Raw genomic sequence first — 24,146 nt, forward strand, 5'->3', positions numbered from 1 at the left:
CCTCCCATTTCTTCTTCCGCACCGTTTGATGTTTAAACCAGCAAAAAAAAAAAAAAAAAAGTCCAAACAATATTTTCCACAATTTAACGCAATACCCAAGAGGCTCTAAATAAGTATAACAAAAAAGAACCTCAGAAGAGTACTGAGAAAACAGTTTGGGACAGGCATCATTATGCAAACGTTAGAACGAGTTATTAGGGGCTCTTTTGTTGTTTTATGCCGATAAGGTTTAATTAAAGATTAAAACAGTAAAATGAACAAACAAAATAAAAAGATGAATTCCAGAATGCGATTGCTTGAAGAGGAGCGGAGCGGCGCGTGATGAATCATTGGAGATCGCACCCTTTATCAAATTGAATGGCTTGTAAATACAGTTAGGAGACCATTAAATTTCCTCATCCAAAGATCGGTTTACTAATGGCTACTTACCACCGATCCACAACAGAAAGATGACTCCTGGCAGGGCGCGTGTAGTCTCGCTTGCTGGCCACTCCCCTCCCCGCCCCACACCCACACATGAGCACCTCTCGTAAAAGTCAGGAAAGCACTGATACAGCAGAACAGGCCTGCCTCGGCTCTACTAGTCAGCTCCGATCAATACAAAAGGCCTGCACTTTTTACCATTTCACCACTTTTCGAGCAAACAGTAAAGAAAAGAAATGCTTTTAAAGCTCAGGTAAGAGCCATCAACACCCTAATGCCATCAGTAGGCTTCCAATGTTTCCAGAAGCTCGTGCGTCTTCCCATCATCTTTCTTTTTACAGACAAACAATGCATCTGTAGTGAAATAATGATTATTAAAGTACTGGAGCAGTGAGCAATTTTATCTGCCTTCACCCCTCCTTTTCTGACAGAGGTACTACCAGAGTCCAGTCAATAAACTGCACACGCTACTGGATTGAAAATCTTGGATTTTTCATTTAACGGCAACATTACAGTGCCTTGCAAAAATATTGAACTTCTTCATGTTTTGTCCGCTTGCAACCACAAACCTCAATATATTTTCATAGGATTTTACGCAAGCTACCAACACAGAGTTGTGCATGATTGCGAAGTGGAAGGAAAAAAAGATGCTTGTTTTTAAATAAGTATGAAATGTGTGTTATGTACACACCATGTGAAGGGACTGGGAGCTTTTATAAATTTCTTTGCCAAAATTCAGATATAATGGAGAAGAGCTCTGTTTGAGTCTTGGCTCAGATTTGCAGTTTGATTTGCTTGAACAGTATAACTAAGGTTTGATTTAAACTATTCCAATTCTTATTGTACTGCTAGTATTGTACTGTTGAAAGGTGAATCAACACCCCAGGTTCCAGTCTTCAGCAGCCTGTATGAGGTTTTCTTCCAGGATTGCCCTAATTCACAATATCATGATGCTACCAGACTTCCATAAAGCACAGTTGTTCTTTTATCAGATTCCCCCACCTGAGTTGAAGACCTTTGCAGCTCCAAACATTTGTTTAATGCCTGTCAGGTTTCTATAGGTGGGCTGTCAAGTTTTGGTAGTTTCACAGTTGTACCCAATAAACATTTTTTTGAATGACGTATTTAATCCTATGCTGTAAAATGTTCAAAGGTTGGATTATTGTTTCATAACATAAGTCTGGTTGAAATTTGCAACCTTGATCTTTGGTCTTGCTGTTTGTTTACTAATGTTCTATAACAAACCTCTGAGGGATTCACACAACAGTTGGATTTTTGCTCTTCCAATTACAAACGTGAATTCTTCGTACAGCTTATGGATCTGTTGAAGGCAATTGGTTCCACTGAAGTCGACGAGTCAAAGTACAGGAGGTAGAATTAATGCATATGTATGCCACATTTTCTTATTTTTCGTCATAAAATTATTCCTCCACTGCATGATTACGCATTTGTGCTGATGTCTGAAACAAAAATCAGGTTCATGCACATTAAAGTTTGATTGTAACATGGTAGAATGGGTTGAATAGTTTTGCAAGGCGCAGAACACAGAAAAGAAAAATGTGAAACAGAGCTGTTTTACACAGGAAAATTGTGCTACATATTTTTTACCGGCATATCTGCATGTAGGGTTCTCAAAAAAGAGAAATGGGGCATCAGGAGACTGTAGCTTGTTTTCTTTGGTTTAAAATGTGCTCCGTCATTGGTACATCTACTCTTGTACAAATATGTGCTTAGTAACTCTGCTTCATTCTCAAGAACACACTTTAATATCTAAGAAGTACATGAATCGTATGGGCTATTTTAAATAATTCCAAACTAAACAGGAATATGCAGCAGTAAACAGTAAGCAGCAACACATCGATGAATATGAGTCTGTTTTCTGAAGCCGACTAATGTGGCTCCACCTGATAAATTACATATGCCAACAGTGTCCATTCTTAAAATGATTGGACGCTCCCATTAATATGTGAATTTTAGGTGATATTTAGCTGCTCAAATATGGATTCAAGCTTAAACTTCTCCTCAAGGCATCACTCCAAAGAGTCAGCATGATATGATAACTAACTAAAGCTGCAGAGATGTTAAATAAATTCTCATTTAAGTCGGTGCAAAAAAAAAAAATCTTTTGCCAGGCCTTGGGGGGCTGCCGGGGTGCAGCAAGACGGAAGGATGGAAAGAGGAGGCTGAGCGGGATTGCGGGAGTTGGTCAGGCAGACACGGACATTGCTTTGGCTGGAGGGGACAGGCAGACGGATTAGATTCTGGGAGACTGCAGGCGGGAGAGAGCGGGGTTGTTTGGGCATTGTTGTAGGAGCAAGAAGCTGTGGCGCTGAGAATGGGAGAAGGGACATTAACTGTGACATCTGAATTCATAACCCCATTTAGATTGAGCTAAAATGACCTCGTTTGTAATAAAGCAATCCCAAAGCAGATGGAAAGATACAGCCGGATTGTGTCTTTGCAAGGGGAACAAGACACATTTTAATGCTGTAATAAAAAGCAAAAATCCACTGCCTACCTAGAGCCCAGATTTCTTTTTTTTTTTCTTTTCGTAAGACTGCCAAAAATATTACCCATACTGCAGTGCCACAGGGCAATTTCAGGCCTATTGATATTCAGTTAGAAACAGAAGCTGCCAATTAGATAACAATGTTTTTATGCCTTTATTTCATTACCATATGCAAAACGCTGTGGTCAAGTAAAAAGAAAGTGAAAGTGACTAAGAAAGCTATTTAGTTTGGAAATGTACAAATTAACATAATTTTCTCTTCTTTTATTTACAATTTTTGTTCAAGAATGGTGCCGTTAGGCTCAGTGGTGGAGCAGGCGCACCGTATGCAGAGGCTTAGATCAAGGTTCAATTCCCAGCGCTGGACCGTTCACTGCATGTCTGTCTCTCTTTGCCCTTCTTCTTGTGTAGCTACAAATGAACAAAGGCCACCAGTGCCACTAAAACCTTTTAAAAAAATACAGACCCCATGAATACTTTTCATAGTGTCTGGAAAACATGTTTTATTACCTCATTTTTAAACACTGCTTCAAGACCTCGTAAAGCAAATAGACAGTTTGTAAACTCAAACAAGAAAGCTTGCAAGCTCTCGTTTAAGAATGGCTGCTCACTCATTTGCAGAAGTCAGTCTTGTTTATTTTGTAGACTCTTGTCCGTACAGAGAATGGCTAATTTTGAATTCTTGAAGGCCTCTTTTAATATCTGACCACACTCAAAGGCTGCTGCACTATTCCTTCTGAAGGCCTCACACAGCTCTTTTAATCTTGCCATGGTGTTCAATCATACTTCAACAGTGAGAAGTATGACAAACTAAATCTCTAAGGTTGACATAACAAAAATCTGTAACACTTTATTTGAAGGGTTGTGCATAAGACTGGCTTATTACTGTCATGAACATGACATAACACCTGTCATAAACATGAAGGCGTCGTTGTGAATGTCTGACAGTTGTCATGAAGTGTCATTCGGTAGATAATGACACTTCTAGTGCAAGTTGACATTTTTAATGAACTTTTAAAAGAAGTTTTAGAACTTTGCATTAAAAGCGTTATTATTTACCGAATAATGCAAGTTGGCGATTTTAATGGACTTTTAATGCAACTCTTAGTACAACTTTGCAGTGTCATTATTTACCAAATGACCCTTCATGACAACAGTCATACCCTGTCATGTGCAATTTTAGTAATTTTATGTAGGAATAAACATGGGGGCGTGATATTTTTTATTATTATTCTAACATTTTAAAATGTCTCATTTTCAGTTTTTGTGCTGTTAACATTTATATTGCACATTCATATGACCAAATGCTTTGTTGTATGGTTTTGATATTATAATCTGCAAATGACCTGTTCCAGGCTCCTCCCTCTCCTTCTGCCTCTCCCCTGTTGTACTTCAGTAGTTAATCTAAAACAGTGGCTGTCACACATGAACCATGTCTATAACTACAGCAACTGAAGAATTGGCAGAGACAGAGGAGAATCCGCCTGACTCTGGCAAGACGGCGGGAGAACGGATTGAAATTCTCTGAGAACTTTTATACAACTGGCAAGCTCCACAGAAACATTTGCTTGTTATCACCAGAAACTTTCCTGCAAAGTGTGACATGAAGTTTTGGATTTTGTTTGCTCATTTCTGGCTTTAGTGAGAGAAAGAGAGAGACAGAGAAAGAGAGAGAGAAAGAAAAAAATCCATGCAGTTCAGCTTTTATCTCTGGTCTTTGATTGAATCCCCAACATTTTCTTTTTTCTACTCCACCTCTGTTTAATTTTCCAACCCAGTTTCTACACCTGCAGTTGCTCACTAAAACTGGTGCCGTAATTGTCCTCATGTCCTTTCCAACCACTTCTAAGTGTGTGTTCCCACAGACGATATTGTTCGGTCTAAAACATATTTTTGACGCATCAGATAAAGCATATCTGATACAAAGTCGAGAGCAGACAACAAAATGGTGCCATAATCTGGCCTGAAATTGGAACTGATAAGGAGTGAAATAAAATCAAGCGCATGATTGCAAGTTATGATATACTGTATGTGATGTAAAAGTTGGCTAGGAATATTTGAATCATCCATCCATCCATCCATCCATCCATCCATCTTCTTCCGCTTATCCGAGGTCGGGTCGCGGGGGTAGCAGCTTCAGAAGGGAGGCCCAGACTTCCCTCTCCCCAGCCACTTCTTCTAGCTCCTCCGGGGGAATCCCGAGGCGTTCCCAGGCCAGCCGAGAGACATAGTCCCTCCAGCGTGTCCTGGGTCTTCCCCGGGGCCTCCTCCTGGTGGGACGTGCCCGGAACACCTCACCAGGGAGGCGTCCAGGAGGCATCCTGACCAGATGCCCGAGCCACCTCAACTGGCTCCTCTCGATGTGAAGGAGCAGCGGCTCTACTCTGAGTCCCTCCCGGATGACTGAGCTTCTCACCCTATCTCTAAGGGAGAGCCCAGCCACCCTACGGAGAAAACCCATTTCGGCCGCTTGTATCCGCGATCTCGTTCTTTCGGTCATGACCCAAAGCTCATGACCATAGATGAGGGTGGGAACGTAGATCGACCGGTAAATCGAGAGCTTCGCTTTTTGGCTCAGCTCTCTCTTCACCACGACGGACCGGTACAGCGCCCGCTTGACAGCAGACGCTGCGCCAATCCGCCTGTCGATCTCCCGCTCCCTTCTTCCCCCATTCGTGAACAAGATCCCGAGATACTTAAACTCCTCCACTTGGGGCAGGACACCCCCCCTGACCCGGAGAAGGCACTCTACCCTTTTCCGGCTCAAGACCATGGCCTCGGATTTGGAGGCACTGATCCTCATCCCGGCCGCTTCACACTCGGCTGCGAACCGCTCCAGCGAGAGCTGCAGATCACGATCTGATGAAGCCAAAAGGACCACATCGTCTGCAAAAAGCAGAGATGAGATCCTAAGGCCACCAAATCGGATCCCCTCAACACCTTGGCTGCGCCTAGAAATTCTGTCCATGAAAGTGATGAACAGAATCGGTGACAAAGGGCAGCCCTGGCGGAGTCCAACTCTCACCGGAAACGAGCCCGACTTACTGCCGGCAATGCGGACCAGACTCTGACACCGGTCATACAGGGACCTGACAGCCCGTATCAAAGGGCCCGGTACCCCATACTCCCGGAGAACCCCCCACAGGGCTCCCCGAGGGACACGGTCGAACGCCTTCTCCAAGTCCACAAAACACATGTAGACTGGTTGGGCGAACTCCCATGCACCCTCCAGGACCCTGCCGAGGGTGTAGAGCTGGTCCAGCGTTCCACGACCAGGACGAAAACCACACTGCTCTTCCTGAATCCGAGGTTCGACTATCCGACGGACCCTCCTCTCCAGGACCCCTGAATAGACCTTGCCAGGGAGGCTTAAGAGTGTGACCCCTCTATAATTGGAGCACACCCTCCGGTCCCCCTTTTTGAACAGGGGGACCACCACCCCAGTCTGCCAATCCAGGGGAACTGCCCCCGATGTCCATGCGACATTGCAGAGTCGCGTCAACCAACACAACCCTACAACATCCAGAGCCTTAAGGAACTCCGGGCGGATCTCATCCACCCCCGGGGCCCTGCCACCGAGGAGCTTTTTAACCACCTCGGCGACCTCGCCCCCAGAGATTGGAGAGCCCAACCCAGAGTCCCCAGGCTCCGCTTCCTCAGTGGAAGGCATGTTGGTGGGATTGAGGAGGTCTTCGAAGTACTCTGCCCACCGGCCCACAACGTCCCGAGTAGAGGTCAGCAGCACACCATCCCCACTATAAACAGTGTTGGTGCTGCACCGCTTCCCCCCCCTGAGACGCCGGATGGTGGACCAGAATCGCCTCGAAGCCGTACGGAAGTCTTTCTCCATGGCCTCTCCAAACTCCTCCCACGCCCGGGTTTTTGCCTCAGCAACCGCCCGAGCCGCATGCCGCTTCGCCCGCCGGTACCCATCAGCTGCTTCCGGAGTCCCACAGGCCAAAAAGGCCTGATAGGACTCCTTCTTCAGCCTGACGGCATCCCTCACCGAAGGTGTCCACCAGCGGGTTCGAGGGTTGCCGCCGCGACAGGCACCGACAACCTTGCGAATCATTTATTTTCATATTATTTGAATCATATAATTTCAAATTAAAAGTGCATTAAAGGCTAAGTTGAAACTGAGCTCTCAAATATGTTCTTCAGACTTAAAAGCTAGAATACAATCAGGACATTTTAATACATTTAAAGATAATTGAAAAGGTGTCTCATAATTCAGAAAGGATATGCGAGTATAGACAATGGATTGATGGATGGATTCATATTGCTGTATTGTACACCTTGTAAATTATAGGGTAAATACAGTCATGATAGACAGGTTGGTACAGTTCAGGGGTTTATTTTTGTTTAGAACTCTGATAAATGTCGCTTAGAAAAATTACATAAGACTTCCTCAGAATATTGGATACTTCACATTGGACCTCAAGCAGTTTGGTTTGTGTGCCCTTTCACTCTTCATCCAGACTCTGGTAACCTGATTTTCGAATGAAATTTTAACAAATGATCTCAATCTGAAAATACAATTAAATTGTATTTTCACTAACAGTTCTTTTCCTCTTCAACACAGGTTAGATTTCTTTGACGTCTCTGGTTCTGGAATTGGTTTAAAACAAGGACTGCCATAGTTGTACTCCCTATGCGCCATGCATCTGCTCATGGTAACTCTTGAAACACTCTCTCCTTCCACTCAACCTTCCATGAATATGCTGGGAAATTGCACATTGTAAACAGAAATTGATGTCTACTTAGCAATAGGCAATGTTCTCTGTAAATTGTTGGTGCTATCATATGTGCTTATCATATTAAATAACATTTTTAGAATAGATAGCACTTTCTGGGGTTTTTAATTAGTTATAAGCAATGATAATCAAAATTGAAAGAAAGAAATTCTTGAAATATATCACCCTGTAAGTAATGAATCTGTGTAATTTATAGGTTTCACTTTTTGAATCAAATTACAGAAATATATTAACTTTTCAATGATATTCTGATTTATTCCAAGGCACCAGTGCTTCATTTACTGAGAAAAATTTGAGGCTGGTATCCGGTCCAAAAGCTTTAAGCCATCCCAGCAAGGAATATGAGGGCCAAACCCTTTGCGTAAGCAGCCAGGATAACATCTTGGTGACCAGCATCTCTTTTACAACTGCTGATTTGCAGTACCGATTCCTGCTGGGATAGCAGGTCTCCACTACTGCCGCGCTATCATGTTGCATCGAGTTTCCCCCCCTTCATTCAGACTGCCATGGAGGAATCTGAGACCTCTCTGCCATCAGGTGCCCTGTCACCCGGCCAAGTCTTGCTGATTACAAATGTACTGCACGGCTCTAGAATAGAAAACTGCTTGATTTTGTGTAGGGTGCAAGGTGGTGTTATTATTATTATCATTAATACAATTACTGTTATTATTTTGTTCTCTAGCATCTAACTTGAGATTAATGAATTACATTAACCAATGAATTTTAATCTAAATTGTCTGACTGTAAACTTGATACAACTCTGATTGCATTTCCATTTATACTATTCCTACTGCGCCCCATAACGTATTTGTATCATCTTTAATTAAAACATTCAAATAATCCATTTAATCAATCTAGTAATCCACATTTTGCATAAAAAGATATGCTAAACTGCTGTATAAAAAAAAGGATGCATCCAATACATAAATCTAAATGAATTTCAGTTTACTGCTCTGTATTCCAACACTGTTTTGGAAAATAAAATAGTGCGTTTCCTGGAGATGAATTGGCAGCGGCGTAAAGTTGAGTAAAAGTTGTTGTTCTCTTCTGTGTCCAGTGAGAAATGTTGTAGTCTTCACAGGTGAAGTGTTGACAAATGTTTTCAGTTAAATTTTTTATTACACTGAGGTGTTGCTCAAGTTCCTCCACCATTGCCAATGAAGTGAACTGAATCTAAGGATTTACACTTGTAGAAGCGCAGCAAACATGTCTGCATTTTAGATAACTGATAAATAATAAAAATAAAAAAAAGACCTCCCACAACTATTACTGAGTTGGCTTCATCTACGAAATAATTTAAAAGAGAAATTTACAGCTTAGGAATAAACAATCTTTTTTTTTTTTTTTTTTATAGGAGAACCATAAAATAAGGACCAACGGGTGGTTGATTCAGTGATTTAAACGTACCTGTGAATGTCATCCTAATCATGGTCTTTTAATTATGCATTTTTTAAATGTTTTATTATAGTGGCCTCACACTAAAACAAAAATATTTTAATAAAACAGAGATTTTATATAGGAGGTGTGAATTTATTGTCAATTTCCACTCCTTCAAAACGGTTGAAATTATTTATTTTGACCCAAATAAATATGTACTCCTATGCTACTGTTTGACTGAACTCTGTTTTGATTAACAGAGAGTAGGTCATCCCAGGATCTTAAGGTTAGCTTTGTTTGCTATATATATTTAAATTAAAAAAAAACATCTCTGATGTGTTTCGGATTGTGTTCTTCTGAAGCAAAACATTTTGTCCACCTTTCAACCCTCTAGTAGCTGATTTCAGGTGACGTTGACAAATTTGGCAGTAATCATTCTTTCATCAAATTTTTACCATGCAAAAACAGAAACTCACTCTCAGCATGATGCTACTCCAAATATGCTTGGCAATTAGTCCCTAGTACTTTGATCTGAAAGCCTCACCTTGACTCCAAAATAATATAGCATAATGTTTGTCTTCTTAACATAAAACTTTTCTCTAGATCCACTAAGTCTTTAATTACTTATTTTGTGTGGTATCTTTAATTGTAAACTGTAAGGTTCAATGGCACCATTAAAAGCCAAAATTAATATGACATTCTTGACAATAATATGGCATAGAGTGCCAATTTCTGATTGGCACTCTATGTTTTATACAAAAAACATGCAGACGGATGTGAAGTGAATTATCACCGAGTGTAGTCCACAAAATCTATCGCACTGCCTCCCTGCCGAAACATCAACTTTCCAACTGCGGATAACTCATGTGGCCCTGTTTATCAATACTGAGTTAGGTATATCGTATGTGCACCGGTGCTGAAAGGCAAACTCCTTCCCATTGAATCACAGTTGTGTGTGCCTCTCTCTGATATTATGAAATGGGTTTTCTGCCCATGTTAAAGGAAACGGCTGATGTCTCAGTGCCCCTGTGATATGAAAAATTCAATTTAAAAGGATGAGAGAAAGAATGGTGCACGGCCTATTTTCATTCCCTCACACTGAAAGATATGAGAATGATGTTCCATTGTGTGGAGGAAATGATGCCAATCGTGCTGCAGAGAAATTCCTTCATAATTCAATTCAATTTCTTCTAAATCCCAATGCCAAGCTCCTCTGCCAAAGAGAGGCGGAATGACAGAGACAAAAAAAAAAGAGAAGGGGGAGGTGGGAGCACTGAGTAGAGGTACTACAATTTGGGACTAAGGCAATAAAGATGTGGGAGACATAATCGTGGAGGGGATTGTCTGAAGGAAAGGTAAGAGAAAGAGGAAAAACAAAGAAGAAAAATGTTTGCAGACGATTATTTTAATTGGGTTTAGCTAGTGGCGGAAGTAGAGAAAAACATAGCTTAAATTTAAAAAGGCAAATACCATTTTTGTTTTATTATTATTATTTTTTTTAGTATTTGTAATTTCAAATCAGAGCGGGAGTCAGTATGTCCTTTTAGTTCCAGTCTTTGCAGGTACATCCTGGCGCTGACATTTTGGCGTGTATGTGGGAATCAATGAGCTGCTGCCTCTGAAGGCAGAAGAAAAAAATGAGCTGCACCAACAAATATGACAATGAAGAAGTGCACCTCTCAGTGTACGCAGCAAGCATAAAACCATAAAGACTAAAGCAGTTGCAAAGGAAATTCACATGGAACTGTTTTTATTTCCCATATCACCATTATGTCCTCCATTCTCATCTCATCTACTGCTCTTTCTCTTTTTTTAACACACACACACACGCACGCCTACACGTGCACGCACACACACGGTTGTTTTTGTAGGTGCAATAGCTCCGAGGCAAGCAGCGTGGAATTGGAGTCTTCAAAGAGTCTTGGATTATCAAAGAGACACAGCTACCAGAAAACTAGGGGACACACTGGATAGGAGGGAAGAGAGGGAGGAACATAAGCGTGAGGTGCGGTGGAGGGGTGGGGGGTGGAGGGGGGAGGGAGGGGTTGCAGAGGAGTCAGCAAGGGTTGGGGTGGAGGATGAAGTGATCAGACAAGAGAAGGAGATTGGAGGAGTGGGGTGGATTGAGGGGGGGTGGATAAAGACCAGAAGTCCCTTTGTTCGTACACAGTAAATGGAGAGAGAAAGGAGACAGGGAAGGGTTGGGGGGGGGGGGGAGGGCTGGAGTGAATGCATTAAAAAACAATCACACAGACCTTAATGGTCTTGATAGGCAAGACTGGATTTGCATTCTTCAGCGCCTGTGCCTGTTCAGGAGCATTCTCTCTCTCTCTCTCTCTTTTTTTTGTAATTTTTTTCTTTTCTTTTAACCCAGAGAATTTCATTACAATGGGAGCGCTGGCCTTGAAATACCATAATGTTGTCACAGTGAAACCAAGTATTACTGCAGCAGGACCTACTGAGTGTGAACATACCTGCCACATCTAATGACAAATCTGACTGTTCACGCAATTCCGCGAGACAGGATGTGGGGGTGTTGGGGTGAATGCATCAGCCTTCTTCAACAAAAAGCTCTCCGTCAGCCTCTCTGTCCCAAGATGAGTTATGGATGTCTCTGTTTTTTTCTTCTCCCTATTACAAGAACACTTCTCACCACAGAATGCACTTCCAAGTTGGTGTGTAAAAATGATTCCGGTAGCTGCGCTGCTGTCAGCTTTGGGGCATTCTCCGGCAATGATCCCATCCCGCTGCCACTGGCTTTCTCACATCAGAGCCGGCCTGAGGTGTATGCGAACTGTATGACTGCTTGGAGGGGGAAGGCCCCTGAAGGCCTAGTCGGGGGCCCCAGAGCAGTGGAATCTACACAGGACAGGTTTACAATGACATATCAAAAGAAAACTTTCATGTTTTCAAAGTCTTTTTTTTTTTTTTCACTGCAGTCGTACTTTACTAAGAATTTAATAATTTCTTCTACTGTTTTTTCCTTCTATTCTTGTCAGAGCTGGGGTAATATTTCATGCTCACCTGAACTGTTTGTAAGTAGATCAACAAGTAATAGATCTGTATTCCCTGTGCTTGCTTGCCGGCTAAGTCCGGTATGAAAGCCTGACTATATAATAACCCTGAGCAAATATACCACAGTTTCCCAATAGTTGGACAAAAAGTTAAATCAGAATTCAAACATTACGTAATTTGCAAACGAAAAAATATATATATTACCACCACTGCTAAACCAATCTAACACTGGTTATTAAAGTTAAATGTGCTATAGAAATGAATGTGATTGATTGATTGATTGATTGATTGATTGATACACTGAGTTCCTTTTCAATATACAATAATTTTCCATAATTGTGGGTTTAAATATTTTTAAGCACAAGTAAAAATTGATATTAGCTTGCCAACTGCACTTTAAAAACATCATTATCTTAAGATTGAAGAGTAGAAAACTTTAGTTTCCACTTTATGGTTATCCAGCTGGATATACTTCTTTGTTGTAAGTGTGGGAAAAGTGTAACAACTCCTTTTCAGCCAGCTGACCAGCAGTATCCAGTAAAGCCTGGCCTAGTGGCAGCACAACTCTACTATCTTCCACAAATTCAGGTAACTTGCAGTTTCTCAGTCACATTTTTAAAAGGATGTTAGACCCTAGGAACAATGTGAAAGAAAGTTTTGGGTTTTATCTAAAATCTAACAATACCAATGGTTCACGAACAGGCTCTTGATATTCTTGGTCGTGACAAAACATTAACCTGTATTCCTCCTCTCAGACTCTCCTAGGTGTATAATAATCGGCTTAGCTGGAACCCCCCACCCATATGAATTTCTGCTTAGGGTCTCATATAATCTTGGGTCGGCCCTGCCGCACATAAACCTCCCACCTTCACTGACCTGGTTTGAGCCAGATCTGATTCCTTTAGTGTCTAATGAAGGCGTAAAATTCTTCCATCACACGATGCTGAAATCAAATTATAGTGCTTAAAGTAATCTCCTCTGCACAACTCATACTGGCAGAAACTTGTGTGAAGAATTATGCCCTCCCTCCCATCCTGCTCCTGTTTGGTAATTTTGGGGCATGCCAACACTGCACTGGTGGTGCAGTCATTTGTTCTGACAAAAGGAGGAGGGGTGCAGCAGAGCCATATCTATGGAGAACAAATTGGTAAATGTCACACAAGCCACATGTGGAGACGTTCTGCGCTGTTTTAAAAGAGGCAATGTTTTTTTTTTTGTTTTTGGATCTTTTCCTTCTCGACTCTTCCGGAGTGGTACGCAGCTTGTGTGCGCATGAAAAGCTCAGCGCAGTTACCACGCCCAAAGTGCCCATACAAGGGTATTCATCTCTCCCACAGGAGGCTGCTCTTCAATTGGCTGAATCACCTCGTGGGCAGTCCACATTTTTCATCTGTTATCCTGATACTTAGAACACATTGTGACAGATTTGCATAATGTTTATATAGTTACCCCTTCTGGCATGCTGAACACAAAAGAAATAACCTCTCTTTTCCAAGCTGCACTTTGTGACCACTTGTGATCACTTGACCATTTGAGCAGGCCTTAACGAGACTTAAATTAGCTTGGAGTGTGTTAAAAATGTTCTGCAGGAACAATGGACATTTTTTAAAAATATAGAAGTATGTTTATATATTTAGAAATATTGTTAAAAAAAAGAAAAAAAAGCAGACATCAACAAATAACTATGCAGATGCAGAGAAATGTGTTATGTGGAGATACATAAAAAACTGCTGTCCTTAAAAAAAACAATGTCTAATTTTAGATATTTATTCAATGGGGGAAACTTTGCCATGTTGAGAAATAATTATTCTCAACAAAATCCCCATTTGGCCAATTATTAGGTCTGCTGCCGATACTTTGTACAACTCAAGTTTTTCTATAGGATTTAGAGATTAGGACTGAGATGGAAAACATGATTCTGCCTGTGTTCAACTGTGTCTATGCTGATTTCAGCATAAACACAAATGATGTTGAAAAGACCAAGTCATGATTCCTTTAGGTTTACGGATAGATTCCATTATTTTATTTTTTCAAGTAACATGTCCCTATGTCATGATGCAAAGCCCTCAATTGAAGTTCAGGATCGATGTCACTCTTGCACAGCTAGCTGGCATTAAACAGTTATCTAAACTTAATGACCAAGGTTTCACCCTTTGGTGCAGCTCTTATAGAGCATAGAAGATTGGCTTGTACCTCCCTAAACATCCTCCACACACACATTTTGGCAGAATGAATATGAGTTCTTGCTTAGCCTAGTGGCCAGTCGCTAAAAGAAATTACTCTATGTATCATGTTATATACCCAAGGGAAACTAATTACTAATTAGAAAGTTTTTTAGTCAGAGCTTAGTGTACCTTAAATAAAAATTTATTATTTTACATCTCAGAGCAGTAAAAAAAAAAAGATTTTTGTGCAAAAGTAATGAAACAGAAGGGGAAAAAAAGCTACCATAAAACCACTTAGTAACTGTTGGTTAAAAACAATTTAAATAAAACTATGTTATATTTATGTTATTTTAAATATGTTGTAAATATTGGAGTATTTCTCTAGTAATTATACAATCCTTCATTTGTTCTGTCAGATGTAATTAGCAGAGGTCTCAGAGGTTATTTTTATTTGATGTTTTTTGCGGATGTAAGGTGCATGCACATAATATTCACTTAAAGACACAACTATCTTTCGAAGTAAATAAAAAGGAATTTATTTACTTTGCTTTGAAAATACTCTCATTTTCAAAGCATAGCAATGAAAGTAAGCATGTGTGCATTTCAGTGGCGAAACTAGAGTATAATGTTAAGAACAAGTAAATAATTAAAAACAGCCAGAATTAGTATGATGCTTTTTTTTTTCATTGTTTCATAATTTTAATTAGCAGTCTGTGACTTCCTGTTTTGCTGAGGTGTAACAAAGGTTATTATCTCTTTAAATAGGACACCTTATTTAAACAAGCAAGTTTAAGTAAGGTGTTTGTTGATCTTCATATATCAGGAAAATAACTACAGGAATACATAAAGTGGCCAAAACCTGTCCAGATTTTCAGCCACATACAAGGCTGGAAAAGATCCAGTAATACTTAGTGAAAAAGATTTTGAGGAAGGCAACACTTATTCAATTTTACATTTACTTTGGGCTTTTTATGCATCTTTAAAGTGCCGCTAATAAACGCGGAGTGTATTGTAAATGACATTTCTGAAACAAGATGACAAGATGGAGAAACAGAAATGTCATATTCATTGTAGTCAGGGGAGATTTGGAGGCGAGGGATCAAGCAAGAGAAAGGATCAGTGGTGAAACTTAATTGGGAAGGCCGCAGGATTAAAATTCTGATTGGTTTAAGGCTTAGGGGGTGATGCCTTCCTACTGACACTTCTATTGTCTTAAACCATGTGGAGTACATATGCTAATGTTAATTAGCTAAAAAGGGCGGCAGGCAATTTTTAGGGGTTGAGGAGGTTGCAAGAAAAGCGTTATTAGAGATTTTGCAAATTAATCCATGTCCAAAACACAGGCAGAACAAAGTAAGCTGATAGATTTGTCTGGAGGACATGCTGAACAAAGTATGAGAGGAGCATAAAGGGTGAATAAGCTTGAAGGCACTATTAGACATCTGATATCCCAAAATACAGCTCTGGTAAAATATTACTGCACTAAAGCCGATAGTGTTGAAACCGGTGTTCCCTAAACAGTCATTTCCTTCATCTTTGTCATTTATTATTTGCAATATAAAGTACCACATAAGTTAGGGATGTTATTTGATTTTTGCAATGTGTAGCTTTTTGATGAGCAGACTTTGCACAATGATTTAGAGGAACATTTGTACCTTAACAAAATCTCTGGAGACCATGAGAACAGGTGCATTTAGAAGAGAACTGATGGGAATTAGTGCGTCTATATAGTACTGTGGAAGCAGGCCCACTGGGTACACAGTTAATGAGAAGCATGGAAGGCTATGAGAATGAGACAAATATTTAGAAACCTCTACTATTTAAAGAAGGGAATCTTAACTTTGTTCTTATAAGAGTAATCTAAGCTTCCACATAGAAAGCGATAATTGCTTTGATTCAATTGCAAACACATTACACACAATACAGATATCCCCCTTATATAAAAGCCCCAGCAAAATTGAAACACTACAAAGGTAGTGGTAATGATTTGTGTAAAAATACAGCGAGAGTTATTGTTTTCCACCCTAATAAGTATGGAATCACAGCACTGCGCACACAGCAAAACTGACGTTGATTCTAATGAATAAAGAAATTTGGTTTCAGCTTTAAGCCTGACAACATCTCACCTCAGCAGGATATTTTTGGAGACATATATTTGCACTGTGTGACTCTGCACCTCCGAAACAAGAAAATCACTTGGCTGTTCTGTGAAGTTCGACGGAAACACTCAGTCTTCCACTATCGAAGTGTTCTGCCTGCTTCTTATGTGCCTGATTTCAACACTGAATGTAGTCTACAATTTATCCTAATTAGACTTACATCAGTGCACCGCAGGTTAAAGAATGTACATTTTATACTAAAGGTTTGACAAGATCAGCAGGAGATTTTGAAACATTAAGATGGCACAATATTTCTCCTCTTTCTTGCAAAAGTGCTATCCACTTGCTGTCAACATGTGACTGGAGAAAAAGTGTAAACTATAATTATGAGCATTTGGTATAAAGGTGAGTACTTTTAGCTTTACATCTTCTGCCTTTTTTTTGCACGGCTAAAGCAGTGCTAGTCTGAAGACTTACCCAAAGCTTTTGCTTTCCGTGACACTGTTTATAGTTTGTTCTTAGTCATTAACTTTCTAATCTTACAACTGCATGTAATTCAAAGGAATTAAAAGCAAGAGAAAGTGAGATATTTCCAGTTCATTTGTATGCACCAGTTGTTAAAAATATCCACTTTGGAAAGTAATAGCTTTGTTCACATGTGGACAAAATTGCAAATGGAAGAAAAAAAAAAAATAAAAAAAAAATAATGTTTTGCAAAAATATCTGGGTTAGCATGTACTGGGCCTCGAGTAAGCATTTAAACCACATTATGCAGTGTCGTCAAAATTAGACTGGAAAGTTCTACAACAATTTTATTAATTGAAACGTTACTCTGTTAAATTTTTTTGTGAAAACAAAAAAAAATGTTATCTCTGTTATGCTGCCATTTCTTTTTCTCTTGCTATTTTGAAACCAACAAGACAATCAGTGATTTGGGGTCCTATTGACTTGATAACATATATATATAAAATAAAATTCCCTTCTCACCCACCGCGGGTGGTTCTTATCCTCTGAGCTCGGGTCCTCTACCAGAGGCCTGGGAGCTTGAGGGTTCTGCGCAGTATCTTGGCTGTGCCAAGGACTGCACATTTCTGGACTGAGATGTCTGATGTTGTTCCTGGGATCTGTTGTAGCCATTGGTCCAGTTTGGGGGTGACTGCCCCGAGGGCCCCGATGACCACAGGCACCACTGTGGTCTTCACCTTCCAGGCCCTCTCCAGTTCCTCCCTGAGGCCCTGGTATTTCTCTAGTTTCTCGTGCTCCTTTTTCCTGATGTTGCAGTCGCTTGGTATTGCTACATCTATCACAACGGCTTTCCTCTGTTGTTTATCCACTACGACAATGTCTGGTTGGTTCGCCATTACCATTTTGTCTGTCTGGATCTGGAAGTCCCACAGGATCTTAGCTCTGGCGTTCTCCGCCACCTTTGGGGGTGTTTCCCACTTTGATCTCGGGGTTTCCAGTCCATATTCTGCACAGATGTTTCTGTACACTATGCCTGCAACTTGGTTATGTCGTTCCATGTACGCTTTCCCTGCCAGTATCTTGCACCCTGCTGTTATGTGCTGGACTGTCTCAGGGGCCTCCTTGCACAACCTACACCTTGGGTCTTGTCTGGTGTGGTATATCTGGGCCTCTATTGCTCTGGTGTTTAGGGCCTGTTCCTGGGCGGCCAGGATGAGGGCCTCTGTGCTGTCCTTGAGTCCAGCTTTTTCCAGCCATTGGTAGGATTTACTGATATCAGCCACTTGGGTTATTTGCTGGTGGTACATCCCATGTAGGGGCTTGTCCTGCCATGATGGTATCTCTGGCACCTCAACCTCCGTTCCCTGTTGTCTGAGATATTCACTGAGCACATTGTCTGTTGAGGCTTTGTCCCTGATGTATTTATGGATCTTAGTTGTTTCGTCCTGGACTGTGGTTCTCACACTCACTAGTCCTCTGCCTCCTTCCTTGCGGCTCGTGTACAGTCTCAGGGTGCTGGATTTGGGATGGAATCCTCCATGCATTGTTAGTAGTTTTCTAGTCTTAATATCAGTGGCTTTTATCTCCTCCTTTGGCCAGCTAATTATTCCAGCAGGGTATCTGATTACTGGCAGGGCATAGCTGTTTATTGCGCGGATTTTGTTCTTGCCATTGAGCTGGCTTCTCAGGACTTGCCTTATTCGTTGGAGGTATTTAGCTGTGGCTCCTTTCCTTGTGACCTCATCGAGGTTGCCATTTGCTTGTGGTATACCTAGGTACTTGTAACTGTCCTCTATGTCTGCTATTGTTCCTTCTGGGAGTGAGACCCCTTCTGTGCGGATGACCTTCCCCCTCTTTGTGATCAGCCGACCACACTTCTCTAGTCCGAATGACATCCCAATGTCCGTGCTGTAGATCCTGGTGGTGTGGATCAGTGAGTCGATGTCTCGCTCACTCTTGGCATACAGCTTGATGTCATCCATGTAGAGAAGGTGGCTGATGTTGGCCCCATTTTTGAGTCGGTATCCGTAGCCAGTCTTGTTGATAATTTGGCTGAGGGGGTTCAGGCCTATGCAGAACAGTAGCGGGGACAGAGCATCTCCTTGGTATATGCCACATTTGATGGACACTTGTGCAAGTGGTTTGCAGTTGGCTTCAAGGGTGGTTTTCCACAGCTTCATCGAGTTTGCAATGAAGGCTCTCAGAGTCCTGTTGATGTTATACATCTCTAAGCATTCAATGATCCAAGTATGCGGCATTGAGTCATAGGCTTTCTTGTAATCAATCCAAGCCATGCACAGGTTGGTGTGTCGGGTTTTGCAGTCTCGGGCGACTGTGCGGTCTACGAGGAGTTGGTGTTTGGCTCCTCTGCTATTTACACCGATACCTTTCTGTGCCGTGCTCATGTGTTTATCCATGTGTTTGCTTATCTTGGCCGCTATGATGCCTGACATGAGCTTCCATGTTGTGGAGAGGCAGGTTATTATGGATTATATATATATATATATATATATATATATATATATATATATATATATATATGGTCCATAGCCCCCCAATGCTCAGATGTGGTTATATTTCTAACCTGAAGAAACATCCCTAAAGCAATGTGGGGATCTAATTTCAAGTGCTGTGCTGCTAAACAAAATGTAATTAAAGCAGAATACAAAGGAACTATTGTAAAAGGAGAAAAAAAAGGAAACGGAGCTGTACCAGTGGACCCCATTTTCCAGCATTCTGATTGTGTGGAGAGCAAGTTACTACAAACGGTTCATTTGGGCTTCTTTGAAGGCTTGCCACCGACTCAAATATCTTTGACTCAGAGGCTATTGAACAAATCACAGCCTTGTCTGACATGGATTATGACTGAAACCCACACTCCACAATACATTTTCTGTTTGTCTAACCTTGCAAGCAGTTGCTTCAAGTTCTGAGCAACCAATCAATATTTACTGTTTTTAAGCCCAGAGCTGAAGTTGCACCGTCACCGCACCTTAATAGCTGTCTGTGGACTAGTATACACGCCGTCAGTGTATTCTTGTCAGTAAGCTAAATTACGCCAGAGTTTATGTCCACAACCGACTTGATACTTCTTTAAGTACACTCTTAATGTAAACTGTAGATTGCGACGTCATGTGCATATTTCACGCTTCTCAATTTCTTATAATAGGCTGCACTGTAAAGTTCACATCTTCCAAAATGTCTCTCTGGAAGACATATCGGGAGTTGATAATGCCAGAGGGAAGAGATAAACAGAGGAGGAGATGGGATAAAATAAAGAGTCAGACATGAGATAAATTAATCCTCAATATCCACTCCCTGCTGGGTACCTTATTGCCTCTCAAACTTTCCATCTTCAGAGTTAATATCTCTACTGCTGCTGTATATGACTGCAAAGCATGAAGGGACTTTCAATTGTTTGAACCGGAAGAAAGGTGGATTAGAAAGCAGGATGAGGAGGGGGAAGGCTTTCAGCCGTACTTACAACGTCTAATGTGCGTGCACTTGTTTATTTAAGCATGCACATGCATGTGCAGGACTATTAATAGCATCTCCTATGGTCTGGCTTGTCTCGACTTGTTACCTCGCACCCAAGATGTCCCAATTGGCAATGCATTCCTGAGAGCCGGATGATTTGGGCAGCGTGTCTCCATCTCCTCCTCACACTTAGCCGGGTCTCTTTCTAAGCGACTGAATGAGGAGCCTTCATGCGCCGCCATCATATCAAAGAACTGAAAAAAAATCATGCCTAATTAGATTCATAGTGACCTTTTTCATCCCAGGCAACCGGCGCTCAGTCAGTGCTGAAGCAAAAATGTGTTCTCGACATTGATCTTTCTGCAGACCTGGGGATTGAGAGGACCAAGTCTCGGGGAAACAAGGCAGAAAAACAACACATCAAAACCATCAGATGAAGAGATTACTCTGTTTGCCAGAGCTTCTCCCCGTGTCGAGGCCTTTCGCAGTTGGCATGTTTTTTTTTTTTCTGAATATATCTCTGTAATCCACCTACTGCATCATAATCATATAGCAGGCAAACTCTCACTGAAGTATCAAGGCCCACTTTTTTATTTTATTTTTTGGGGGGTTGTTGTTGCCCATTTGCCAGACCTACACATGTAATCCCGCTGCATTTCTCACTGCCACATGGTACTTTCTATCTCGTCTCCCTTTGCATCTTGCTATTGTGCTCCCCTGTTCTTGCCACAACACTGTGACATTGACCATCAATCTTCCTGGGGATATCATACAAAGGATAATTTACAGCTTTAGGAAGGGGAAATAAAATATATGAGCAGTTTTTACAGGTTTAACAAGCGTCATCTCCATACACGAAGCACAAACATCAAAAACTCATCACATTTATAAGTACCATGTGTATATAGAAAAAAAGATCAATAAAAAGATTTTTCTCTGTTAAATGAAACAAACTGTTTTGTAAAAGTGCTCAACTTTTGCATTTTGTTATATTACAACCACTAACTCCAACATATTTTGCAAATATTTTATATCAGACAGCAGCAAGCAGTTCAGTATTGTGGGCAAAAAGGATGTGTGGTTTTCAAAATTGTGTGGAGTGCATTTCATCCCTCCCCCCATTTCCCCTGATGCAAGTCTTTAGGGGTGTGAACTTTATCTAGACTGGAATTTGTTCTCATTCATCTTTGTAAAGTAGCTCACGTTCAGTCAGATAATATGGGTACCATATATGGACAACAGTTTCCAAGTCTTGCTACAGATTCTCAATCGAATTTTTTGTCTGAACTGTCAAGCAAATAAAGACTCTCTATTCCTATCCATTTTATTTCAGCTCTGGTTGTGTGTTTAGGTTTGCTGTCCTGTGAAGAGGCGGATGCCCCCTGTATTGTTCAGGCTTTCTTAGCTTCTAACAGGTTTCCTTTCAGGATTGTCTTGTCTTTCATTTCAGCCATCTTTCCATCAACTCGTACTAGCTTCCCCATCTCTACTGAAGTGAAGCATCCTCACAGCATGACGGTTGCATCATGCTGTGGTTAGTTACAAGGTGATGTGCAGTGTTAGATTCAGAAAATTAAGGTTCTCTCTCTTATGACCAAAGCACCACCTTCACATTCTTATTTTGTCTCCTAAATTGCTCTTGGCAAATGGCGAAGATGACTTCTTATGGCTTTCTTTTAATAGTAGCTTTCTTCTTGTCAGTTGTCAAGATGATTGGCAGTTAGAAAGATTTGTGGATTGCTTTGATGATAATTGTCCTATTGGCAGATGCTCCCACCTGAGCTGTTAATTTGTGCGGCTCCTCCAGAATTACTGTTTTTTTTTTTTGTTGTTTTTTTTCTGATTCTTTGACCAAAGTTCTGCCTGTCAGTTTAGCTGAACGTTTATATCTTGGTAGGTTATCAGTTGTTTTATGATGTTTTTAAACTTTTGGAAACTTGGAATAATATTGTCTTACCCAACTCTCCTTTATACTTTTCCACAGCTTTATTCCAGACTTGGGTGGGTTTCTGCTTCTTCACAAAACAGATTGTGCATCAATAGATGTATTTGTGCAGAGGTGGGCTAAAACACAAGACACTCACTTTTCCGGTTTTCACTGAAAAACAACACTCTAAAACAAAGCATAATTACATACTACCCTGAATTGGTCTACCATAGAAAACTCCATGTGGTTTTACCATGCCAAAGAATGAAAATGTTCAAAAAAATGTCCATACTTAAAAAAGACACCATAAGCAGATATGTGACACTGTAGCTGTGTAGGGCTGGTAACTCTGTGGGGCAATATTCGACGACACTTGATAGAGATGTCTTGTGATATTGATGACAGGTTTGATTAATCCGCTGATGAAATTTGGGTGGAGAGCTCTGCAGTGGGGTTTAGACAGGGCCACAAGCAAAGTATCTAGTATGAATACTCTATTGCCAAATCCTTTCAGAGCTCATTTGAGTCATATCTGACATATTTGTGGCTCATCATGTCATATTGTACCCATCAGAGAACAAGCACCATGAACCATTTAAGTACTGTGGGCCATGCTGTCATCTCCTGTTAGTAACATATGTCTGATCGACGCATAAGAAGAGGCACTCAAGTTGATTCTTTCATAGTGCGGGTGAAGATACGAGAGGCCGGCACTGGCAGGAGCAGTTTCTGCAAGAATGCCTATTTAGTCAAATGAATTATTGACCACTGTTCTGTATATTGAATGACATACAAATGGTATGTCAGAGCAAAGGGAAACACTACAAATAGGAGTCTTATCAGGATACTGTGTTACGGTATCCCTTTTTTCTTTCTTTCTTTTTTTTAAGTACAACTTAACAGTTGCACCCAAGAAATCTATAATGATCCTTTGTGTTCTCCTTAACAGAGTTGCCTGGCAACAGAACTGGAGCTCTGCAGTGAATTAAAGTGTCAAATGAAATACATTTGTAATCCAAGGGAAACATGGATTAAGTTTTAGACGGTAGGTGTGCCTCATGGACAAAATTTCAATAGCTAAGTTGGGTAAAGTGAATTGAGGGAGGAAAAAAAAACAAAACAAAACAAAGCAAACAATTTTCTGGTGCCGTAATAACTTTGCTAACACTGACTCACACCTGAATGTGAACGGTTGAATGAGCATGAAATAAGTACAGCTAATGAACAGCGTAGGCTTAACATCTGTGCATTGAGCCAGACGCTGAACAAGGAACTGATAAATCACACTGTGTCAGATAGCAGAGCCATACCTTTTTCTTTCTTCCTATAGAGCTGATTAAATCATACACAAGTTGCTGCTTGAATGGTATATTTCCCCGTTTTTGTCAACAAGAAACAGCATGATAGATGTTTGAATAAGTGGTTCATAGAAAACAATGGTGCTAATATGCTTTATGCATGAGAGTGAGAAAAAAATCCTAGCTTTCAAGCCCCATATCCCCTCCCCTCTGTCTCAAATGCCACACATACACAAATAAGCAGAGTGCTTATTTTCTGCCAAACAATGTTAAACATTTACACAAAGGGACCCAAATGAGCTGCTGATTGAAGATGGAATCAGTGCCCGAGCAGCCCATCGCAGAGCGCTCTCGATCCCACATATGCATGATTAATACATCAAACAACATCAATCCTTCCTCTCCTGCTTGTCAATGGGCGCACGCCCGCTTGTACACGCCCACGTTCGCATTATGGCTGGCAAGCTCTCGCGAATGCAAAGACAAGCATTCACCCCCAACCCTCACACAAACACACGCACATACACACATGCAGAGGGGCATATTGTACCCAAATCCTTCCAAGACTGAGCATGAAACACGCAGACACTGCCCCCTCCATCATGGTTAATACATCAAACAGCATTAGCTTCCTGGA

The 24,146-nt window shown here is 41.0% G+C and overlaps 1 protein-coding gene across 1 annotated transcript in view; it reads right to left on the reverse strand.

Annotated features, from left to right (window-relative positions):
• The window catches only part of pcdh1a (protocadherin 1a), a 141,712-nt gene that overhangs the window by 37,456 nt on the left and 80,110 nt on the right, over positions 1–24,146 (reverse strand). The gene's annotated exons all lie outside the window — the stretch shown is intronic.

Source organism: Xiphophorus hellerii, chromosome 11, assembly GCF_003331165.1.
Source record: "Xiphophorus hellerii strain 12219 chromosome 11, Xiphophorus_hellerii-4.1, whole genome shotgun sequence".
In the NCBI taxonomy this organism is placed as follows: domain Eukaryota; kingdom Metazoa; phylum Chordata; class Actinopteri; order Cyprinodontiformes; family Poeciliidae; genus Xiphophorus; species Xiphophorus hellerii.